General features: G+C 47.3%; 1 protein-coding gene across 6 annotated transcripts in view; it reads left to right on the top strand.

Moving 5' to 3' along the window:
* LOC309368634 (maestro heat-like repeat-containing protein family member 2B) overlaps positions 1–1,384 on the top strand; it is a 91,354-nt gene extending 89,970 nt beyond the window's left edge. For 4 of the 6 annotated variants that reach the window (XM_081908867.1, XM_081908868.1, XM_081908865.1 and 1 more), the window contains one exon: positions 1,240–1,384. The gene's annotated coding sequence lies outside the window, so the exon portion shown is untranslated. Of the gene's footprint in view, positions 1–471; positions 531–1,239 lie in introns of all 6 variants that reach the window. The other 2 variants (XR_014167834.1, XR_014167835.1) reach the window with 1 other exon arrangement.
* The last annotated feature ends 21,467 nt before the right edge of the window (positions 1,385–22,851 follow it).

Genomic DNA, 22,851 nt, shown 5'->3' with positions numbered 1-22,851 from the left:
GCTCTTAAACGTACTGGGAGCCAATGTAGGTCTTTCAAGACTGGTGTTATATGGTCCCGGCAGCCACTCCCAGTCACCAGTCTAGCTGCCGCCTTAGTTGCAGTTTCCGGGTAACCTTCCAAGGTAGCCCCACGTAGAGCACATTGCAGTAGTCCAAGCGGGAGATAACTAGAGCATGCACCACTCTGGAGAGACAGTCCACGGGCAGGTAGGGTCTCAGCCTGTGTACCAGGTGGAGCTGGTAGGCAGCCGCCCTGGACACAGAATTGCCCTGTGCCTCCATGGACAGCTGTGAGTCCAAAATGACTCCCAGGCTGCGCACCTGGTCCTTCATAAATGATAAGTTGCATGTTCTTCGTTTGCATTCTGTGTCATACATGAGCTTTGTATCAAATCAAAGTGTCTCATAATCACCAAGGAAGTGTTGTTTTAAAACGCTGGTGAATGATTTTATTTATTTACAGTATTTAGGCACATAACATGCTGTTCTGCTCTAAGAAGGCCTGGGCAAAATGAAGCTGTAGACTGAAGTAAGAATGGGGACGAAAAGCGATTTGATTCACAATGATAAGTTAATATTCCCAATTTGCACTTTCTGAAACAAGACGCGAACCAAATCTCAGCCATCTTTTGAAATTCAAACCTCCATGGATTTTGCTATGTGGTTCTCCTGCCAAGTGATGCGTACCAAAATGTTCATAGGAGATAACAGTGCGCAGGGGGGGAAATGCATTTCATGCTCGCAGAAAGGTTTTGAATCATAGCTTCTCTGAGGATTAGTGATGGCTAACCTGTAGACAGGTGGCGCTGTGGGTTAAACCACTGAGCCTAGGGCTTGCTGATCAGAAGGTTGGCGGTTCCAATCCCTGCGACGGGGTGAGCTCCTGTTGCTCGGTCCCAGCTCCTGATAACCTAGCAGTTCGAAAGCACGTCAAAGTGCAAGTAGATAAATAGGTCCCGCTCCGGCGGGAAGGTAAACGACGTTTCCGTGCGCTGCTCTGGTTCGCCAGAAGCGGCTTAGTCCTGCTGGCCACATGACCTGGAAGCTGTACGCCGGCTCCCTCGGCCAATAAAGCGAGATGAGCGCCCCAACCCCAGAGTCGGTCACAACTGGACCTAATGGTCAGGGGTCCCTTTACCTTTAACCTGTAGACACAGTTGGCTTGTCATCTTGAGATTTTAAGAAAACAACAACCCGTTGGTCTCTGTGCAATAATATTCCATTCTATCTGCTCCCAGGACATCTGGAGTGACAAAAGTCCCTGCCACTCACAAGAGAAGGACCAGATTTGGCCCACAGCAGGAGAAGAGACCTCATCACCCCTCCAAGAGCGAATGGCTCTCAGCATTATTTGGATCAATATATTCCTCACTGTTGTGGTTCTGTTGCCTCTCTGCCTTGCTCCTTTCTCAAAACAAACAAGCAAAAGTACTTCTAGAAATCTCCCACTCTGCGTGTCGGCAAATGAGCTGTGGACAGGTTCGAAGACATGAGGGTCAAGATATGCCAGTAGCAATATCTGTGGAGAGGTGAGTTTTGCTGAAGAGTCTGTTCAAAAAGTGAGTGCTGTGTTGAAAGGGCAAACCACCCTTTCAGGCCAGAAATTGCCATCCAATCTTCTTTCGGAGGCTGCGGGAGATGGAGGGGCTGAAGATGAAATTGTAGAGCAGACATGGGAGACTTCCAGCCCACATGCGAGTCCCAATTTAGCCCTTGTGGCTGTTTTCCCCCAAGCTACCTGCCCCACACCTGACACCATATGATCCCTGATTGGCTGAGATCATATGACGTCAGGTGTGGTACAAGTGAAAGAGCAGCTACTGTAGCCTTATTGGAGTTCACCGGTTGGGTCTGCATTGCTCCCGGGAGGGAGGGAGGAAGTCAAATGACACTGAGGTTGATTCAAAGAAAGAGTTTATTCTGCTCTCCGGATAGCATAAGGCACTTGTGTGGTGAGTCCACAGCAAGTCCAAAGAAATGAGAAATTTCATGCAGTATATATATCCTCCAGGCACCCTCTCCCCCCTTCCCCAGGAATCCAAGCACGTCAGCTTGTACACACAGGTTGACATCACAGATGTTCCTGCTCCGGCACTCTTAACCATAAAAGGGTTTTCCTTCCTGTACTCCTGACCATACAAGGGTATTCCTGTTCCTATATTCTTATCGTGGAGTAAGAAGGTCTCCTGGCACTGTTTCCGGACGAGTTCTGTGCGTCAGAGTGTGGTCATGATGTAAGATAAGACCTAGACGTGTCATCCCTGTTCTACTGGAACAGCCAAGGTCATCCTTGCCGTCACGAACTGATAAAGGAGAGGGCTCTGAGCACTTGTTTATACAGCCTGGTTTTTGTTTATACATTGACTCAGAGCTCAAGTTAATGGATTTTAGCTAAGGAAAAATAGGGATTTTGGTGCCCGTTTCAAACTGCCTGCACAGTCAGTTTTGGGTTTGGGAAAGCCATTCCTCCACTACAGAGTAAAAATTGGCAGGCAGAAAGTACATTCCTGGTTTTTCCTTGACAATCAAGGCTTGTGTTTGGTGCCTTTTAAATTTGAAGGCTCTGCTGGGACTGCATCCATTCTGGAGGTTCTCCTGGTTGGATCCAGTCTCTGCAGAACGTGGGGTTTTCTGACAGGCTGTTCTGGTCCCGGGGGGGAAGGTACTGTTACCGTAGCCAAAGTTCAGTCCTGAGGCACTAGCCTGGTAGAAGTTCACAAGATGAGAGGCGAGGTCCGAAACAGGGAGCCGGGCGGGGTAAGGAACACTCAAAGATCAGAAGCAGAAAGCCGGGCGGGGAACAGGAACGCTGGAAGGTCCGAAGCAGGAAGCCGGGCAGGAAACAGGAACACTGGAAGGTCCGAAACAGGGAGCCGGGCGGGAACAGGAACGCTGGAAGATCAGAAGCAGGAAGCCGGGCGAGGAACAGGAACACTGGAAGTTCAGGTCTAGGTCCGGGTAAGAGCAGGTACTCCACAATGACGTTGCTCCCGCAACCTGGGACTGGGCTGACTGACCTTTATCTTCTCTAAGGCCGGGGGCGGCCCCGGCCCCCAGGAGCCCCGCCTCTCCTGGCCTTAAGGCGAGCACTCCTCCTGGGAGCAACCAGTTTCCTTCGCCTCTCTGCCCTAAGCCTCTGTAGTTCAGGAGAGGCCGAAGGGTTACTGGGCCCCGGGGGAGGCTCACCTGTAGACACTGAGTCCTCAAGCACCTCTGGGGCCAGAATGGTTTCACCTGGTGCCTGCTCCTGAGGATCTGACACAGGTGCGGGCTCCTCAGAATCTAGGCCTTGCCCCAGTTCAGCCGGCCCTGGAGGCGGGGACTCCTGTGCAGGCGGGGATTCCTCTGGTTCAGCCTCTGAATCGGAATCCCAGGCCATCACACTGGCCCTCGTTCCACACAAGCCTTCTGAGAAGGGCAAAGCACCCACAACACGTAACACAATAAGAATATTATCTATAACACAATTTAGAATGTTATCAGGATCATACTGTGATCCCTGATTGGCTGGGAAAGAGGAAGGAGATCCACCCAGGAAATAAAAGTGGGGCAGAAAGCTGCAGGTGAAACAATATTTGACAGCAACACATAGCCTTGAAGAAATGTGGCTCTTAAGGGATTCCCTTCCACACACACCAAGAAATATCCCCCTCCTTCTCAAACGCTCTAATTGCTACTCTGATTAAACTAGGCAAACGTTAGTAGACTACTGCCTATTAATAGTCTTCTTCTGCATGCAAAGACAGGCTCCCGTGGATTGAAGATACAAGACCAATAGGGAGGTCAATGATCAATAAGGTGGTTTCTGCATTGAAATATACTCGGAGTCGAGAGTGGATTTCATGCTCTTTATTCAGCTCATAGTGGTGAGGAGGAATGGAAGTTCCCCCACAATATCTGCTTTATATACATTATTTACACAATGGGCCCCACGTGATTGGCTAATTCCAGGATTCTCCTGTAGGCCAATCGGGTTGCGGATTCACTTCCACCTGTAGCTGGATTGGGTGGCTCCTGTGGACCAATCAGACTGCTGCATTCTGGATCCTATTGTTCTAGGACCAATCAGACTGCTGCATGCTGGATCCTATTGTTCTAGGACCAATCAGACTGCTGCATTGTGGATCCCATTATTCTAGGGCCAATCAGACTGCTGCATTTTGGATCCTATTCAACTCAGTACATAACATGCATATTTTGTAGACGGAAGTGAGGGGCAGATGGGGCTTGTCAACCTGGGAAGGGAGCTGACTTAGGAGAAGGAAAACTCTGATCCTAAACATCCGCTGCCTTGAGGGATATCTTCAGGAGAAGGAAAGGTTTTGGAATAAACCATACCAAAATCCAGAGTGGAGTTCCAAAGACCATGGGATGGCTCCATGTACACCCCCTTCCGGCAACTCCTGAAGCCCAGCTAGTGTCAAACATCTTGCCCTGCTTTCCTTTGGACCCCATCAGCGAGGCCAAGAGGGGGGTCTTGTCATCCGGGCAGCACCGAGGTTTGTGCCCCAAGGAGGTCTCTTCAGTGCTGCTAAACACAGCAGTTTGACTTCACCCCCGGAAGCAAACTCCATTGCCTCTTGTGGCAGGCGGTTGCCAGCCTATTAATGTGTCACAAGAGCCAGGAGAGGGCAGCAGTGCTCTTACTATCCTGGAACAAATCCTTTGCCTGCCTTCTGTTCCCCTGAAAGGGGCCTATCTGTGCCAAGAAGTTTTCACAGAGCTGCCATTTAAAATTTCTTGCAATTAGTGAGTGGAATGTGGCCTGCACAGCTTTAGCAAAAGTTGCTAAGGGGCTAAGCACCATTAAACTCTCCAAAGGTCTTACCTTTGAGTAGATTGTACAGCATTGCACCGTTAGACCTTTGCCTCTAGGTAAGTCCAGGAGGGACGCGGGTGGTGCTGTGGGTTAAACCACAGAGCCTAGGACTTGCCGATCAGAAGGTCGGCAGTTCGAATCCCCATGACGGGGTGAGCTCCCGTTGCTTGGTCCCTGCTGCTGCCAACCTAGCAGTTCAAAAGCACATCAAAGTGCAAGTAGATAAATAGGTACCGCTCCGGTGGGAAGGTAAAGGTTCACCAGAAGCGGCTTAGTAATGCTGGCCACATGACCCGGAAGCTGTATGCCGGCTCCCTTGGCCAATAAAGCGAGATGAGTGCCACAACCCCAGAGTTGGTCACGACTGGACCTAATGGTCAGGGGTCCCTTTACCTTTACCTTTAAGTCCAGGAGTGCAGGGAATCCATTATCCTGGAACTAATCAGTTCCCTTCTCCAAGGGCCAATGCTTGTATGGTCAAAACTGCACCATTCACCCGCAAGAGAGAGTTATAGAAAAGTCAGAAAAACCCAGCCATTCACAGTAGCACACAAAATATTTGGGGGCCGGGAAAATTCACCAAAGAGCACGCAAACCCTCAACAGCCCAATCAGGAATGAGCATGCTCAGTGGCCAACGATTGCTGGAAAGATAGTTGGAAAACCACAGAGGAGAGGGAACGGAATGGAGTCGCCTGGAAATGGGCATAGCTGAGTGGCTGGCTGGAGCCAGAGCCCTCCATGCTGTATTCATTTGAGTTCAGGTCCCACTTTTCTGTCGATGAATCCATTTTTCAGGCAGAGAATGTCATTGCTTATGAAACCAAGACACCACATCTCAGGCAGGCTGATAAAACTCCAATGTTTGTGCTGATTGACAGTTGGGTGGAACAAAAAACAAAGGGAGAGGGGGAATGGAATGGAGTGTCCTGGAAGGGTAACAGGGTGCCAGCCACACAATATTGTTCCGCACTCATACAAAATTGATCTTTTACTGAGGCAGCGCCTACCCTCGGAACTCACTGCCAATTGACATAAGGAAGGTGCCTTTGCTATATTCTTTTCAGCACCTGCTTAAAACACTTTTGTTTAGGTAAGGCTATCCAGGCATGCAGGACGTGGGTGGCGCTGTGGTCTAAACCACTGAGCCTAGGGCTTGCCGATCAGAACGGGAGCTCACCTCGGGACGGGGTGAGCTCCCGTTGTACGGTCCCTACTCCTGCCAACCTAGCAGTGCGAAAGCACATCTGTGCAAGTAGATAAATAGGTACCACTCTGGCGGGAAAGTAAAATGTTTCCGTGTGCTGCTGTGGTTCGCCAGAAGCGGCTTAGTCATGCTGGCCACATGACCCAGAAAAACTGTCTGCAGACAAACGCCGGCTCCCTCAGCCAGTAAACCTTTGTCCAGGCATGCAGATGTTGGTGTGTTTTAATCTCTCTTTAGTTTTAATTGTTTTTACTTGGGTGTGTTTTTATTTATTTATTTAAGATTTCTTGGTTTACAAAAGTATGTGCAATGTCTCTTTTTTCGAGTTACATTTTCTACAGATCAGTTTCATTTGCTGAGACATGAGGGTTACATTAGGAAGAAAAGGGGGGAAGAGGTGGAGGGGGCCATGGTGGGTGGGGGTGGGGGTGGATGGCGATATTTCTATTTCGCTTAATGTATGTGTGGGGTTTTGTGTCAACATCATTTGTGCAGGTTCTCTTTGCTATTGGCTTGTGTTCCTTTGGTGGTGAGAGAGGTTGGGGTTGGCCATGGGTGTGGTTGTTCGTTTGTGATTGGCTGTGTTGAACTTTGTTTTCGTGTGTGAGTGGGGTGGGTGGGTGTTTTGGATCAGGTTAGCCATTTTGATCCATATGCTGTTGGTGGATTCTTGTCGTTGTCTTGTTGGGCTGTGTATGTGATAAAGGGGAGCCATACCGGGGTAAAGGCGTCTTCTTCTATTTGTCCCCGTGTCAGTTTCAGTTTATTGGTTAATTTTTCTAGTAAGGCTGTTTCCCATACTATTTGGTACCATTGGTCCATGCTTACTCCTGACAGGTCTCTCCAGTGTCTGGCTATGATGTTTCTGGCTGCTGAGAGTAGGTGGGTTATGAGTTCTTTGTGATGTGAGTGGGCATTTTTGTCTTGGAAGATGTTTAGTAGGCCCAATTCTAGGGTGATTTCTAATCCTTGGACATTATTAACCATTTTTATTGGCCATTGTAAATCACTTAGAGGTATGTGCATTTTGTTCAACCAACCAACCAGTAAACAGGACAACTCAGTTATACAAGGTCTTGATATAGACCCACTTATAAGAATAATAATAATCATGTTGTTGTTTAGTCGTATCCGACTCTTCGTGACCCCCTGGACCAGAGCACGCCAGGCACTTCTGTTTTTCACTGCCTCCCGCAGTTTGGTCAAACTCATGCTGGTAGCTTCGAGAACACTGTCCTACCATCTCATCCTCTGTTGTCCCCTTCTCCTTGTGCCCTCCATCTTTCCCAACATCAGGGTCTTTTCCAGGGAGTCTTCTCTTCTCATGAGGTGGCCAAAGTACTGGAGCCTCAGTTTCAGGATCTGTCCTTCCAGTGAGCACTCAGGGCTGATTTCCTTCAGAATGGATCAGTTTGATCTTCTTGCAGTCCATGGGACTCTCCAGAGTCTCCTCCAGCAGCAGAATTCAAAAGCATCCATTCTTCGGCGATCAGCCTTCTTTATGGTCCAGCTCTCACTTCCATACATCAGTACTGGGGAAACCATAGCTTTAACTATACAAACCTTTGTTGGCAAGGTGATGGCTCTGCTTTTTATTTATTTATAATAATCATAGTAATTTATTATTTTTACCCTGCCCATCTGGCTTGGTTTCCCCAGCCACTCTGGGCAACTCCCAACAGTATATTAAAACCACGATAAAACATCAAACATTAAAAACTTGAACGTAAGAGGTGGGTCTTCTCTGTGGTGGCCCCAAAGTTGTGGAACTCCTTCCCCATAGATATGTGTCTGCCACCCTCATTGCACAGCTTTTGGAAAATGTTGAAGATACCCCTCTTTCCCTGGTTTTTGACACTTGAGGTGAATATTTTTGGGACCCACCTTTTTAAAGAATATAAATAAATTGCTATTTTATTTAAAATTGCATTGGAGAAGTTTTAAAAAATAGCAGCTGAATGGGAGCCCTGCTGGATCAGGCCCAGGGTCTGTCTTATCCAGAGTCCTTCCCACGGAGTGGTCAGCCAAATGTTTCAGGGAAGTTAACGTGCAGGCCATGGAAGACAACAGCTCTTTTCGCTCAGAAACTAAGCGGCTCCTCCGGGCTGACATTGTTCAAAATATTGCACCATCCCTATATGTAAATGGTCTTGTAATAAGTCTTGTCGAACACTGCCGTCGATGACTCGGTTAACGGAGAGGCGATATATTTCCGTTCCAGCTGGCAGTGTCTGCCGCAAGCTTCAAAACAGGCAAATGAAATACAGATTTGCAAAACGGAGAGGGATTGTTTGGAGGGAAGAATGGAAATCTCTCCAATTCATGTATCTTATACAAGTTCATAAATTTGGGTTTCCAGTGCCAAAAGCTGATAGCTCTGCTCAAACCTACACATTTGTCTGTACAGTGGGCTTGCATTTTACATGATGGTTCAGTTCTGGGGGTCCGCATGCAAATCGTGCAACGTCAGGAACCTCCGGGAACCCCCAGCCCACCTCGTGCCATGAGACAGAGGGCTGCTTACCAGGGTCTGGGAAGGTCAGGCTAACCAGAGATGCTTCCAAAGTCCTTGGCCCCAGTAAGTGAGTAAAAGCTCCTGAATGAGGTGAGATGGGATTTATTTATTTCCCCCCACCCCCGTATAAACTGTCTTCTCCTTGGCGATCCCTCTTAGCAGAGTAAGATTGTCTTCCATAAACACAGTCTTAAAAGTGAATCCGTAAGTGACTGTGGAGGCCAATTCTGGATCCACACGTCCTTCCACAGTGGGGACATTGGTTCCCGGGCGGGAGTTGATCACGGTGTGGATTTGCCAAGCGTGCCTTCCTCAGCGTGTTTCTCCCTTGCGTCCTGAGTTCAAGTGTCTTCAAAGTCCATGACACGTTTGGAAATGGCTGTTCTCCAACTGGAGCACTCGCAGGCCAGTGTTTCCCGGTTGTCGGTGTTTATACTACATTTTTTTAGATTTGAGATTCTTTAAACCTCTTTTGTCAACCACCAGCACTACACTTTCCATTCTTAAGTTCGGAATAGAGTAGTTTCTTTGGAAGACGATCATCAGGCATCCGCACAACATGACCGGTCCAATGAAGTTGATGTTGAAGAATCATCGCTTCGACACTGGTGATCTTTGCTTCTTCCAGTACACTGGTATTTGTTCGCCTGTCTTCCCAAGTGATGTGTAAAAATTTTTCGGAAACACCGTTAATGGAATTTTTCAAGGAGTTGGAGATGGCGTTTATTTGTGGTCCATGTTTCACAAGCATACAGTAAGGTTTGTTGTACAATAGTTTTGCAAACAAGCATTTTGGTTTGGTCCTGGTCCTCAAACACTCTCCACTTCAATCAGGAGAAAGCTGCACTCGCAGAGCTCAGGATTTCACATAAATTGTGACCAGTAAGTGAAAGTGGTAGGAAAGGGAATGTTTCATTGCACATGTCCTCACGTCAATGAGATGATTTTGTTAGCTGCAACTCAAAGGGAATTATTTTCTTTTTAGATTTTATTTTAAAGATTTGTTTATGTAAGGCAACAGACATCATCAAGACTGCCCCCCCCTCTTCCTTTCCCCTCCTGGCAGAACCCAAGCATAACCCATGAAAATAAATGCATGCGTTAGAAAAGGAAAATCACTTCCAAATGATATTTTGTATGTCTGGAAAGAAAAATGGTGGAATGTCTGAAAAATTATTGTAAGCAGCTCAAAACATTAGAAGGATTAGAATAAATTTAGTAGTAGAATTAAAAACTGAGGGGGGAAATTGTAAAAGAAATAATAAGGAATAATTAGAATAGGCAGCAGTAAAAGAAAATTGAAAAGAACCATGGAAGGGGGGAATTCAGTGTTAAGCATAAGGTTTGCTTTCTTTGATGTGTGTGAATGTTGTAAAATTGAAAATGCTAAATAAAATTTAAAAAAAAAAAATCATTCCTTGCATTCCTAGGAATTATTTTCTAAAACCTCATTTCAGTCCCAGAACACAAATTAATGCCAGGCCAACTTCTATAACCGTGACCAGAAGTGACTGGTCCCATCTGGTCCCATCTGACAGCTAAAGAAGATTGGCAAGTCAAATTAATGGAATATGCTGAAATGGCAAAAATGACAATGAAACTAAGAGAAAGAGGCGACAATGAATTTAAGGAGGAATAGAGGATGTTTTGTTGTGTATACAGTGGTACCTTGGGTTACAGACACTTCAGGTTACAGACGCTTCAGGTTACAAACTCCACTAACCCAGAAATATTACCTTGGGTTAAGAACTTTGCTTCAGGATGAGAACAGAAATTGCGCGGTGGCAGCAGCTGGAGGCCCCATTAGCTAAAGTGGTGCTTCAGGTTAAGAACAGTTTCAGCTTAATAACGGACATACAGAACGAATTAAGTTCTTAACCCGAGGTACCACTGTATACAGAAACATTGTACAGAGGTTAACACATTAGCAGGATTTTAGGCCTGGAAACGATGCCTTATGAGGAACGGCTAAGGGAGCTGGGCATGTTTAGCCTGGAGAAGAGGAGGTTAAGGGGTGATATGATAGCCATGTTCAAATATATAAAAGGATGTCACATAGAGGAGGGAGAAAGGTTGTTTTCTGCTGCTCCAGAGAAGCGGACACGGAGCAATGGATCCAAACTACAAGAAAGAAGATTCCACCTAAGCATTAGGAAGAACGTCCTGACAGTAAGAGCTGTTCGACAGTGGAATTTGCTGCCAAGGAGTGTGGTGGAGTCTCCTTCTTTGGAGGTCTTTAAGCAGAGGCTTGACAACCATATGTCAGGAGTGCTCTGATGGTGTTTCCTGCTTGGCAGGGGGTTGGACTCGATGGCCCTTGTGGTCTCTTCCAACTCTATGATTCTATGATTCTATGATTCTAGGACTACTTGTAATTTTGTTATGAATAGGTAATTTAAATGGTTTTCAAACTTAACAATGGACATGCGATATGTTGATAAATAATGAAACCAAGGAAGGGACTAGGGGGAAGTTCAATTTATTTTGTTTTGTTTTGTTTTGATTGTGTATTTTTGTTGTTTTTATTTTTGTCGTTCTTGGAAAATTAATAAAATGTTATCAAAAAAAACGAAACAGAATTGACTTGTCCCTTCAATCCATGCTCCCTTTATAGCCTCATCTCAACATCTTCGTCATTCTGGACTCACAGCTGTCCATGGAGGCGCAAGTCAAATCTGTGTCCAGGGCAGCCGTTTACCAGCTCCATCTGGTATGCAGGATGAGACCCTATCTGCCTGCAGACTGTCTCGCCAGAGTGGTGCATGCTCTGGTTATCTCCCTCTTGGACTACTGCAATGCGCTCTATGTGGGGCTACCTTTGAAGGTGACCTGGAAACTGCAACTAATCCAGAATGCGGCAGCTGGACTGGTAACTGGGAGCGGCCGCCGAGACCATAGAACACCGGTCTTGAAAGACCTACATTGGCTCCCAGTACGTTTCCAAGCACAATTCAAAGTGTTGGTGCTGACCTTTAAAGCCCTAAACGGCCTCGGTCCTGTATACCTGAAGGAGCATCTCCAACCCAACGTTCTGCTCGGACACTAAGGTCCAGCACCGAGGGACTTCTGGTGGTTCCCTCACTGCGAGAAGCCAAGTTACAGGGAACCAGGCAGCAGGCCTTCTCGGTAATGGCGCCCTCCCTGTGGAATGCCCTCCCACCAAATGTCAAAGAGAACAACAACTACCAGACTTTTAGAAGACATCTGAAGGCAGCCCTGTTTAGGGAAGCTTCTAATGTTTGATGTATTGTAGTATTTTAATATTTTTTTGGAAGCTGCCCAGAGTGGCTGGGGAGGCCCAGCCAGATGGGCGGGGTATAAATAATAAATTGTTGTTGTTGTTGTTATCCGTGTGATTGTGGCTTTGCTCCCGGTCACGATAATCCGCCCTTTGCTTTAATTCATCCGGGATCTATCTGAACTTGATCGACTGCCCTGTCACGTCCTTGCCTGTGGACTTTTCACACCTCCACTCCCTCCATCTGTCTGAATCGAAGCTCTTATCTACTTGAGGAAACAACGAGAATCTGCAGTGGGACTTGTCAGCAGACGCCAAAGTACAGCTACAATTGCCATTAGCAGACCTGGGCAGAGATCCAGGGGGCTATTTGGGTAAGTCCAGTGGGGTTTCCTGCTCCATCCTCTTAAATCAAGATGACGGAGATTGAACTCCAAATTTGCTGCATGCAAAATGATTGCTCTATCACAGAGCTGTGCTTGGGGAGAACCTCTTAGCTTCAAAACTGATTTGCCAAGTAGCATAAAGGACCACCATCCGTGGAGCAACAGCTTAAAGCAGCTCTCCACTGCCTGTTGCTCTCCCAGTATTTTTAAATATACAGTGGTGTCTTGGTTCTCAGACTTAATCCGTTCCGGAAGTCCGTTCCAAAACCAAAGCATTCCAAAACCAAAGGCGCACTTTACCATAGAAAGTCATGCAAAACAGATTAATCCATTCCAGACTTTTAAAAACAACCCCTAAAACAGCAATTTAACTGGACAAAATACAAAGACTTATTAGAAAATAAAACTCCGAGGTGGCTTTCACCCTTGGAAGCTAAGGCTTGGAAAAGAGCCAATATGGAAGCCTACTGGCCGAAATATTGGGAACTGTTAGAAAAAGATGGGGACAACTGGAAATTGCAGAGTATGGAGAAAATGAAGGATAAAGTGCGAGACTGGTTACATTACGCTCAGATTAAGGAAATTTTTAAAAGTGATAAAAAGCTAGGATTCCAGGTGGAGAAATCGAAGTTGGAGACAGAGCTGTTAGAACCTAAGACTAAGGTACTTTCAAGAATGTATAATTTGCTGCTGAAATGGAATACGCAAGACGAAATGGTTAAGTCGGCTATGATAAAATGGGCACAGGACATTGGGCATAACATTATGTTTGAGGACTGGGAAAGGTTGTGGACCACTGGGTTGAATTTCACTGCATGTAATGCTTTGAAAGAAAATGTAATGAAAATGATATACAGATGGTACATGACCCCAGTTAAACTTGCCAAAATATACCATTCGTCTGATAACAAATGTTGGAAATGTAAAGAAAATGAAGGAACAAAGAAAATGAAGGAACAAGCCTCTGGTGGACTTGCCCTAAAGTGAAGGCCTTCTGGGAAATGATATATAACGAGTTGAAAAAGGTGTTTAAGTATACCTTTACCAAGAAACCAGAGGCTTTTCTTCTGGGCATTGTCGACCAGAAGGTGTTAAAGAAAGATAGAACATTTTTCATGTACGCAACAACAGCAGCAAGGATACTACTTGCTAAGAACTGGAAAATTCAAGATCTACCCACACTGGAAGAATGGCAGATGCAACTGATGGACTATATGCAATTAGCGGAGATGACCGGCAGAATCCGAGACCTGGGAGAAGAAAGGATTGAAGAAGATTGGAAGAAATTCAAGACCTACCTGCAGAAATATTGCGATTTAGTGGAATGTTAAGAAGGATGCTTGGTTATAAATAATTGGCCATCATTAAAATAGATTAAGAATTGATATTTAAGCATGTGGTTATAGATTTGGAAATAAGATGATAATTTGCTTGACAAAAATTATTAAAGATGTAAATGGGAGCGGGAGACGTGAGGAAGCTCAAGAATATTATGAAACTTTGTTAAAACAAAGCAATAATGTTTATTATTATTGTATTCTCTTTTTTAAAAAACCTTAATAAATATTTATAAAAAAATAAATAAAAATAAAACAGCAATTTAACACAAATATCTAACGAGACCACTGATCCATAAGACGAAAGCAATAAACAATGTACTGCCGTCACACAATCAGTAGCTGAACTGGGTTCCACACAGTCACAAAACCAAAACGAAAAAGCCGCAAAAACAAAAACGCAAAAGAAATAGCAAAAACAGACAGACCTCAGCGTAGCACTCAAATCGGAAGCGTGGCACTCAAAATGGAGCATGTTTGGCTTCCAAAAAAAGTTCTCAAACCGGAACACTCACTTCTGGGTTTGCAGCGTTCTGGTTCCAAGTTCAAGTACCACGGCGTTTGAGAACCAAGGTACCACTGTATACTACAAGTCCCATCATCCCTGACTAGTGGCAATGCTGGCTGGGGTTGATGGGAGCTGTGGTTCAAAACATCTAGAAGACAACAGATTGGGCAAGACTGAGCTAAAGCATGCAGCAACCACGTGTCAAATTCTACAGAGGAGGTTGTGAGACAATCCAAATCTGGTTTAAAGATGAAGAACTCTAAGGAGGAAGATAAGTTAGGAGGGCTTGAAGTTCCTCAGAAACAGGAAATAGCTGGTCACCATTTTGCTCCACACTATGGTGAGATAAAGACTTAGACCATGTCAATTTAAAAAAGAATCTTTTAAGTTTTTCTCCTATGTTAACTCACGTGGAAAGGCTTTATTGAGTAATGAAGTGACTTGCCTATTTTTCTTTTTAAAAATATATGTGATAGTTAAATTCTGTGTTGTATTCTCAATTATTTGAAATTTTCCCTCCCCATTTCCCCCCCCCCCTGTTTCTGCATGCATTTGCATTGGTTATGCTTATCACTTTTGCTGTATTTTGTATGATACACACACACACACACACACTGTAAACTGCTTTAAAGTTTTATTACATTCAAGCAGGGCTATCAGTGGCTACTGGAGGGATGCGGGTAGCATTGTGGTCTAAACCACTGAACCTAGGGGGTCCCAATCGGAAGGTCAGTGGTTCGAATCCCCGTAACGGAGTGAGCTCCCGTTGCTCGGTCCCTGCTGCTGCAAACCTAGCAGTTTGAAAGAATACCAAAAAGTGCAATTAGATAAATCGGTACCACTCCGGTGGGAAGGTAAACGGCGTTTCCATGGGCTGTTCTGGTTTCGCCAGAAGCGGCTTAGTCATGCTGGCCACATGATCCGGAAAAACTGTCTGCGGACAAACTCCGGCACCCTTGGCCAGTAAAGTGAGATGAGCGCCACAATCCCAGAGTCGTTCACGACTGGACTTAACTGTCAGGGGTCCTTTAAAGGCAAAGGGACCCCTGACCATTAGGTCCAGTCGTGGCTGACTCTGGGGTTGCGGCGCTCATCTTGCTTTATTGGCCGAGGGAGCTGGCGTACAGCTTCCGGGTCATGTGGCCAGCATGACTAAACCGCTTCTGGTGAACCAGAGCAGCGCACGGAAATGCCGTTTACCTTCCCGCCAGAGCGGTACCTATTTATCTACTTGCACTTTGAGATGCTTTTGAACTGCTAGGTTGGCAGGAGCAGGGACTGAGCAACGGGAGCTCACTCCGTTACGGGGATTCGAACTGCCGACCTTCTGATCAGCAAGCCCTAGGCTCTGTGGTTTAACCCACAGCGCCACCCACTACCTTTTTATCAGTGGCTACTAGACAGAATGGTTCTGCTCTTCTTCCACAGTTGGAGGCAGTGGTGCTTCTGAATGCCAGTTCCTGGAAACCACAGAAGGAGACAGGACTCTCGGGCTCAAGGCCTCCTTTGCAGGCTTCCAACAGGCATCTGGTTGGCAACACTGACAACAACATGCTGGACTATGTGGGCCACTGGCCTGCTCCAGCAAGCGCTTAGGTTCTTCGGTGTTGTATACAAAGGGGTGTGAGGAGCAGCTCCGGTTGGAAACAGCGGTTTCAGCTCTCTGCAAACTTCTGGAGAGGTTTGCAGTTCATCGCCTGCAGTCAAGAACGCCTTCGTTGCAAAGGCAGGAAGAGAGCAGATCCCCATATGTTCGCCTTGATGAATTGGCATGGTAATTTGCTCGGTGTGGCAGAAAACGCCGCACTTTCCCGTTCCTGTCTCCCTTTACGACTTGCACATCCTCCGAGGACGTGGCCAAGGTCAGGTGTGCAATGGTGAGAGACTGGGAGACTTCGCACGTACTGCACCACACAGAAACTGGATGGGAAATAAACTGGATGCCACAGATCTTTTAGGAACACAGTGCAGAAGCTGACCTCTTAATTCAAGGACCAAGTAATCTTCAGATCAGAATATGGAACATTTAGCATTTTGGATTGCACCACACACTTCTAGGGGTTCCGCATAGAATTGTTGAGCTAGAAGTGATGCCCAAGTTCCAAACCCTTGCAATCTAATTGTGCTGGGCCTGGGGGTAACCTGTGAAACACGGTCCAGGATCAGACCAGAGATTCCACTGGGAGTCAGCCCGACAGGGCCAAGGCAGGAAACCAGGCAAGGACAGGTACAGGATCTCAGGCAGGATCTGGCATACAGCAATGTTGCTCCTGCAACCTGGGGTGGGGTAACGGCCGGTCCTGATCCCCCGGCGACTCACCTCCCTGTTTTGCCCAGAGGTGAGCACTCCTCCTGCGAGTACTCAGGTCTCTCCTCCTCTCAGACCTCAGTCTCTGCAGCTCAGGAGAGGTCGGTGGGTTACTAGACCCAAGGGCCGCCTCAGCCTCCCCTGACCCAACCGGTAGCGGAGCAGCTGTAAGTGATGGCCCAGCTGGAGGCAACGAGGTCATCCCCGCATCTGGAGCCAGAGCAGGCTCAGGCCCCTGACTCAGCCCAGCTGGCACTTGTTGCAGGGGAACCTGTGCGGAATGGGGCTGTTCAGGATCAGGCCCCAGACTTGGTTCAGATGATGCCTGAGGCAAAGGATCCGGTGCAGACTGAGACCCCTCTGGGTCCGAGCCCGAGTCCCAGGCCATCATACTAATGAATATTTGTTTAAAAACCTACAATGAAGGAGAGTCCACCACCTTCCAAGGAGGTCCATTCCACTGTCAAACAGCTTTTACCACCAGAAAGTTCTTCCTAATGTTTAGCTGGACTCTCCTTTCTTGTCATCTGAGTCCATGAGATCCTACCCTCCAGAGCAGCTGAAAACACACTTGCACCCACCATCCATGAGACAGTCCTTTGGATATTTGAAGGTGACCATCACAGCATTTCTCAGTCTTCTCCAGGCTTATCCCAAAATCCCTCAACCATTCCTCATAAGGCTTGGTCTCCAAGTTGGTTTAGTTGTGTCCGACTCTTCTTAACCCCATGGACCAGAGCACGCCAGGCACTCCTGTCTTCCACTGCCTCCCACAGTTTGGTCAAACTCATGCTGGTAGCTTTGAGAACACTGTCCAACCATCTTGCCCTCTGTCATCCCCTTCTCCTTATGCCTTCCATCTTTCCCAACATCAGGGTCTTTTCCAGGGAGTCTTCTCTTCTCATGAGGTGGCCAAAGGATTGGAGCCTCAGCTTCAGGATCTGTCCTTCCAGCGAGCACTCAGGGCTGATTTCCTTGAGAATGGATAGGTTGGATCTTCTTGCAGTCCATGGGACTCTCAAGAGTCTCCTCCAGCACCAGAATTCAAAAGTATTGGAGCCTCAGCTTCACGATCTGTCCTTCCAGTGAGCACTCACACGTTGGGATACAGTCAAGTAAACCTACTATACCAAGGGTCTACCTCTATAGAATGCTTTGTGTGGCTTAATCCAGCGCTGAATGCCCAGGTGCGCCAAGAACGGGCGATGCTCAAGTGCCTTGTTGGCAGATGGCAGGGAAATGTCTTGGGTAACCGCCCGCAGAGCTCATCCTTTGTGTTTGCCAGGTGACTGGGTCAAGACAGACAGGTTTGGACTTCGCAAGAGCGCGTGAGTCATGTTGTGTCATCTTCTAACCAGGTGAATGAATGCCTCTTTTTTTAGGATCACTAAGGCAAGGCAGAACCTGCTCTCCAGCAGACAAAACTGACAGCGTGCAGGGTGGTTTTATTGCCCTGGGTAGTAAACTGGCTTGGCTCTCTGAGGATGCTCTTGCAATGGAACCCAACCCATGCAGTCAAGTCCTAGTTGCTATCAGCAGATGCCTCCAGTGACAGCCATATGCTGTGGCTTTCATCAAGAGGACATCTAGCCCAGTATCCTGTTCTCATAGTGGCCAAGCAGATACCCCTGGGAAGCCTGCAAGTAGGACCAAGTGTCAGGGACTGGACTGAGGAGGAATGGTATTGATTTAGAACAGTGGTTTGCAGAAGGGCATAGTCCAGAGGGGAAAATACTGGGAAATACTGGGTGACAGACAGCCAGAAAAGGAAAAGTCAGTAGAGAGACAGCTGGCAGATTCGGTGTCCTTGGACCGCACTCCTGAATCCCCCCTCCCTTCGCTGAAGACTAGACGGGCTTGGAAAGTGATAGAACAGAAAGCACAACGGCAACAAGCTCAGATTACCCAATGTAGCAGTGACATAGATTAATGGGGACGGAGGGGGTAAACCTTTATTAGGAGCACCGCCATTTTTAGAGAGAGATGCATTCCTTTGTCTCTCACCATGATTATTAAAGAACTCATCTGGTAAGAAGGCTCCTTTCGTTTGATCTGCTTATTTACTGCCACTGGGGGAGGGATCTGATCCCCCAAAGCCTGACACCAAGTCATGCAAGGATCCAAGCCATATTGGATTGTGTGATGACTATCAGCTTGAAGGAGAATTAGACAAATTCACAAAGATTAAGGCTCTCGATGGCTATTGACCATGATGTCTATGCTGTGCCTCATAGGCGTCAACTCCTAGGGACCGAGGTTGGGGGCTGGGGGCCCGCAAAGTTGACGACCGTTGCCATTCAAATGGGAAGGGTGTGCTGCATCTTATGATTGATTATGTGGGGTGGGGCTTACCTGGGGCCCCCAATGTTTTATTCAAGTTGCCCCCCCCGCTGCGCCTCCACAGTTGGAGGCAGCAATGCTTCGAAATGCCAGTTGCTGGAAACCAAAAGAGGGGAAAGTGTTCATGTGCTCAAATTCTGCTTGCATGCTTCCTGGAGGTATCTGGCTGGCCACTGTGAGGAGGAGGAGGAGAAGAAGAAGAAGAAGAGGAGGAGGAGGAGGAGTCTGGATTTGATATCCCGCCTTTCACTCCCTTTAAGGAGTCTCAAAGCGGCTCACATTCTCCTTTCCCTTCCTCCCCCACAACAAACACTCTGTGAGGTGAGTGGGGCTGAGAGACTTCAAGAAGTGTGACTGGCCCAAGGTCACCCAGCAGCTGCATGTGGAGGAGCGGGGAAGCGAACCCGGTTCCCCAGATTACGAGTCCACCGCTCTTAACCACTGCACCACACTGAGAACAGGATACTGGTCTAGATGGGCCTTATCCTGATCCAGCAGGCTTGTCTTGTGTTCTTATGCTAAGGTTACCAGATTTTTTTCAATGAATCACTTTAATTAATTAATTAATTAATTACACAAATACCACACGTTCGGGACGTTGATGCTGCAGCGATGGCAGTGGCAGAGGAGCGGCCGCCACCTTGACCTCAACCGTCACGTTTCCCCTCCCTCCTAAGCTTCTATCTCCTTTCTCCACGAGCCTGGGCAGACCCTGAGTTGTTGGTTCTTCGGTGGTGGTGAAGCGGTGCGCGGTGGGTCAGGCATGGAAGGCGGAGAAAGAGGGCCGAGAGCTGCGGCAGTGAGGCTCGGGCAGCGCGATGCCTCCCTTCCCATCGGAGCAGCCCCAATCCCACTCCTACTTGCGTGCAAGCAGAAGGGGGCAGGGATCTCTCAGGCAGCATGATGCCTCCCTTCACAGCTGAGTTGCTGGGGTCAGGGAAGGTGGAGGCAACCCGGAAGCTGCATCTTGGAACCCCTGCACCACCATCATATGGGGACTTCCCAACAGCTCCTGAAGCCAGCCAGAGCCAACTGCTCCTGGCTGCTTAGACAGCCGCTGCTGCGTTTCCCGGGGACATTAGATGAAATCCGGGGACATTCCGGGGATGGAATTTGTCCGGGGAATTATTCGCAAATCCGGGGACTGTTCCTGGGAAATGAGGACGTCCGGTAACCCTATCTTATGCTCCCCTTGTAACCACAATGGCTATATTCGAGGCAGTATGCTTACAAATTCCAGCTGCCGAGAATTGCAAGTGAAGGGAATGCCTTTGCGCTCAGGTCCTGCTTCCAAGTTCCCCATCTGGTTGGCCACTGTGAAATCAGGATGATGCCCTTGGCGTGATTCAGCAGCCGGGGTTTCTTAAGTTCTCAAATCACCTCCTCACTCATTGCTCCACTTCAAGATAAACAGCCAAGGCACCACGAGCAAACAGAAGAGCTTTCGGGCCTTGCATCAATTTCCAGGCAAACCATGTAATCTCGCAAGTAACTGCTAGTCATACCATATATCTATCATTGGGCTCTCAATGACTGGTTGTCTTTCTCAAAATTATGCTCTGGTGGAGAGTTTTCGGCTGTCAACAAACCAGCTGTGTTTACTGATTTCACCACAATGATGCCATTGCAGGTCCCACCCATCCCCCCTCAATGTTGTAATAAGGATGCCCTGCTGGGTGTTGACTTTAGGACATGTGCTCTTCAATGGGGGCAGGGAATGAAGGCTTCTCCCCCTTTGAAAAGGACTTTGACAAACCACCTCAATTATCTTTCTTGGATGAGCAGCTGCAGCACCCAAGCTGAGCATTTCATCATCATCATCATTTATTCTTTATACCCCGCCCATCTGGCCGGGCCTCCCCAGCCACTCTGGGCGGCTTCCAACAAAATATTAAAATACTGTAAAGCATCAATCATTAAAAGTTTCCCTAAATAGGGCTGCCTTCAGATCTCTTCTAAAAGTTAGATAGTTGTTTATTTCCTTGACATCTGATGGGAGAGCATTCCACAGGGCGGGTGCCACTACCGAGAAGGCCCTCTGCCTGGTTCCCTGTAACTTGGCTTCTCACAGGGAGGGAACCACCAGAAGGCCCTCGGCACTGGACCTCAGTGTCTGGGTAGAATGATGGGGGTGGAGATGCTCATTCAGTACCTTTCCATTGCAAACCATTTCTTTCTTTCTTTTAAAAGGATTGGATTTCTGGTACGTAATGAAAAATATATAGCATCCCCCAATCCTCAAACCATACAACAAGAAGAAGAAGAAGAAGAAGAGTTTGGACTTGATATTATTGTAAACAAAATCTGCCCTTCCCTTATGGGGTATCCAAGAGCCCATATAGAGTCCTTAAGTGGGTTCTCTATCAGCAGAAATAAATAACAGAGGCCAACCAGAGAATATTGAGAAGCAAAGCAGCTAGTAAACCTGATCTTTATTAAAGCTGTTGCAACAGGGTGCTCCCCTCACACTCAGGAAAGTAGGAGGACCCAGAACCCAGGTGTGCCTGCCTTTATATAGACATTTTACATTGCCCACCCTGGAGCTCAAGACCACCCCTCCATACATCATACATCCATCACAGAAGGGATGTAACACAAGACCACCCCCCAAAACATCATACCTATATCACAGAAAAGGTGGTCTACAACAGAAATTTGAACATTGTTGTTTTTCCTGTCTGCCAGGTGATCTGATAATGCCTTATCTGATTGCCTTTCCTGGTAGTCTGCCCATTCCTTTGAAATGGTGATTACCCAATTCCTGAGAAAATGGGAAGGTTCCCTCCCTCCTTGCAGAGAAAACATTTGATCAGTTTGGGAGTCAAAATGGTTTCAGAATGGTCCTCCTGTGTTGCTTCAGACATGTGGTTTATATATTTATGTACGTGTTTGCTCAGTACATTTATGAACATTTATTATATATCTAAGACCTTAAAATTCTTATTACACCTCAAGTCATACAAGAAGAAGAAGAAGAGTTTGGACTTGATATCCCGCCTTTCACTCCCTTTAAGGAGTCTTAAAGTGACTAACAATCTCCTTTCCCTTCCTCCCCCCCAACAAACACTCTGTGAGGTGAGTGGGGCTGAGAGACTTCAGAGAAGTGTGACTGGCCCAAGGTCACCCAGCAGCTGCAGGTGGAGGAGCGGGGAAGCGAACCCGGTTCACCAGATTGCGAGTCCACCGCTCTTAACCACTACGCCATGCTGCAAACTGCCCAAATGCCCAGCATAGAGGTTCTTGGGGAACAGTACAAAAATTGCTCTATCCACTACAGGCAGACATTCCCAGAGAGGGACATATAAGAAAAGCCTGCTGGATGAGGCCAATCTAGCCCAAGGTCCTGTTCTCACAGTGGTCTATTCTGCCTTGGCCAGAACTCACCTGGAGTTCTGTGCCTGGTTCTGTGCACCACAATTTAGGAAGGATATCGACAAGCTGGAACGTCTGCAGAGGAGGGCAACCAAGACGATCAGGGTTCTGGAAACCAAACCTTATGAGGAATGGTTGAAGGAGCTGAGTATGCTGTATGGAAGTGAAAGCTGGACCATCAAGAAGGCTGATCGTCGAAGAATGGATGCTTTTGAATTCTGGTGCTGGAGGAGACTCTGGAGAGTCCCATGGACTGCAAGAAGATCAAACCTCTCCATTCTGGAATAAATCAGCCCTGAGTGCTCACTGGAAGGACAGAGCCTGAAGCTGAGGCTCCAAGACTTTGGCCACCTCACGAGAAGAGAAGACTCCCTGGAAAAGTCCCTGATGTTGGGAAAGATGGAGGGCACAAGGAGAAGGGGACGACAGAGGACGAGATGGTGGGACAGTGTTCTCGAAGCTACCAGCATGAGTTTGACCAAACTGTGGAGGCAGTGGAAGACAAGAGTGCCTGGCGTGATCTGGTCCATGGGGTCACGAAGAGGCGGACATGACTAAACCACTAAACAACAGCAACAGAGAAGACTGAGGGGTGATATGAGAGCCATCTTCAAATATCTGACAGTATGAGTTGTTCAGCAGGGGAGTGTTGAACAAGCTGGCTTGAAACTCCCACTGTTGGCATCAGAGGCTCCACAGCCACAAATACAACACAATAGAAACAAGACTTCCAGCCAGGGATCACCTCCAGAAGAAGGTGCCTGCAAGAGGCATTTCAGAACTGTGCTTCCTGCTTTGGAACACAAGATACTTCTCTCCTG

This window comes from Podarcis melisellensis (genome assembly GCF_964234715.1).
Source record: "Podarcis melisellensis genome assembly, chromosome: 1".
Taxonomy (NCBI): domain Eukaryota; kingdom Metazoa; phylum Chordata; class Lepidosauria; order Squamata; family Lacertidae; genus Podarcis; species Podarcis melisellensis.
The sequence above is the reverse complement of the archived record's forward strand: the minus strand, read 5'-3'. Positions and strand labels throughout refer to the sequence as shown.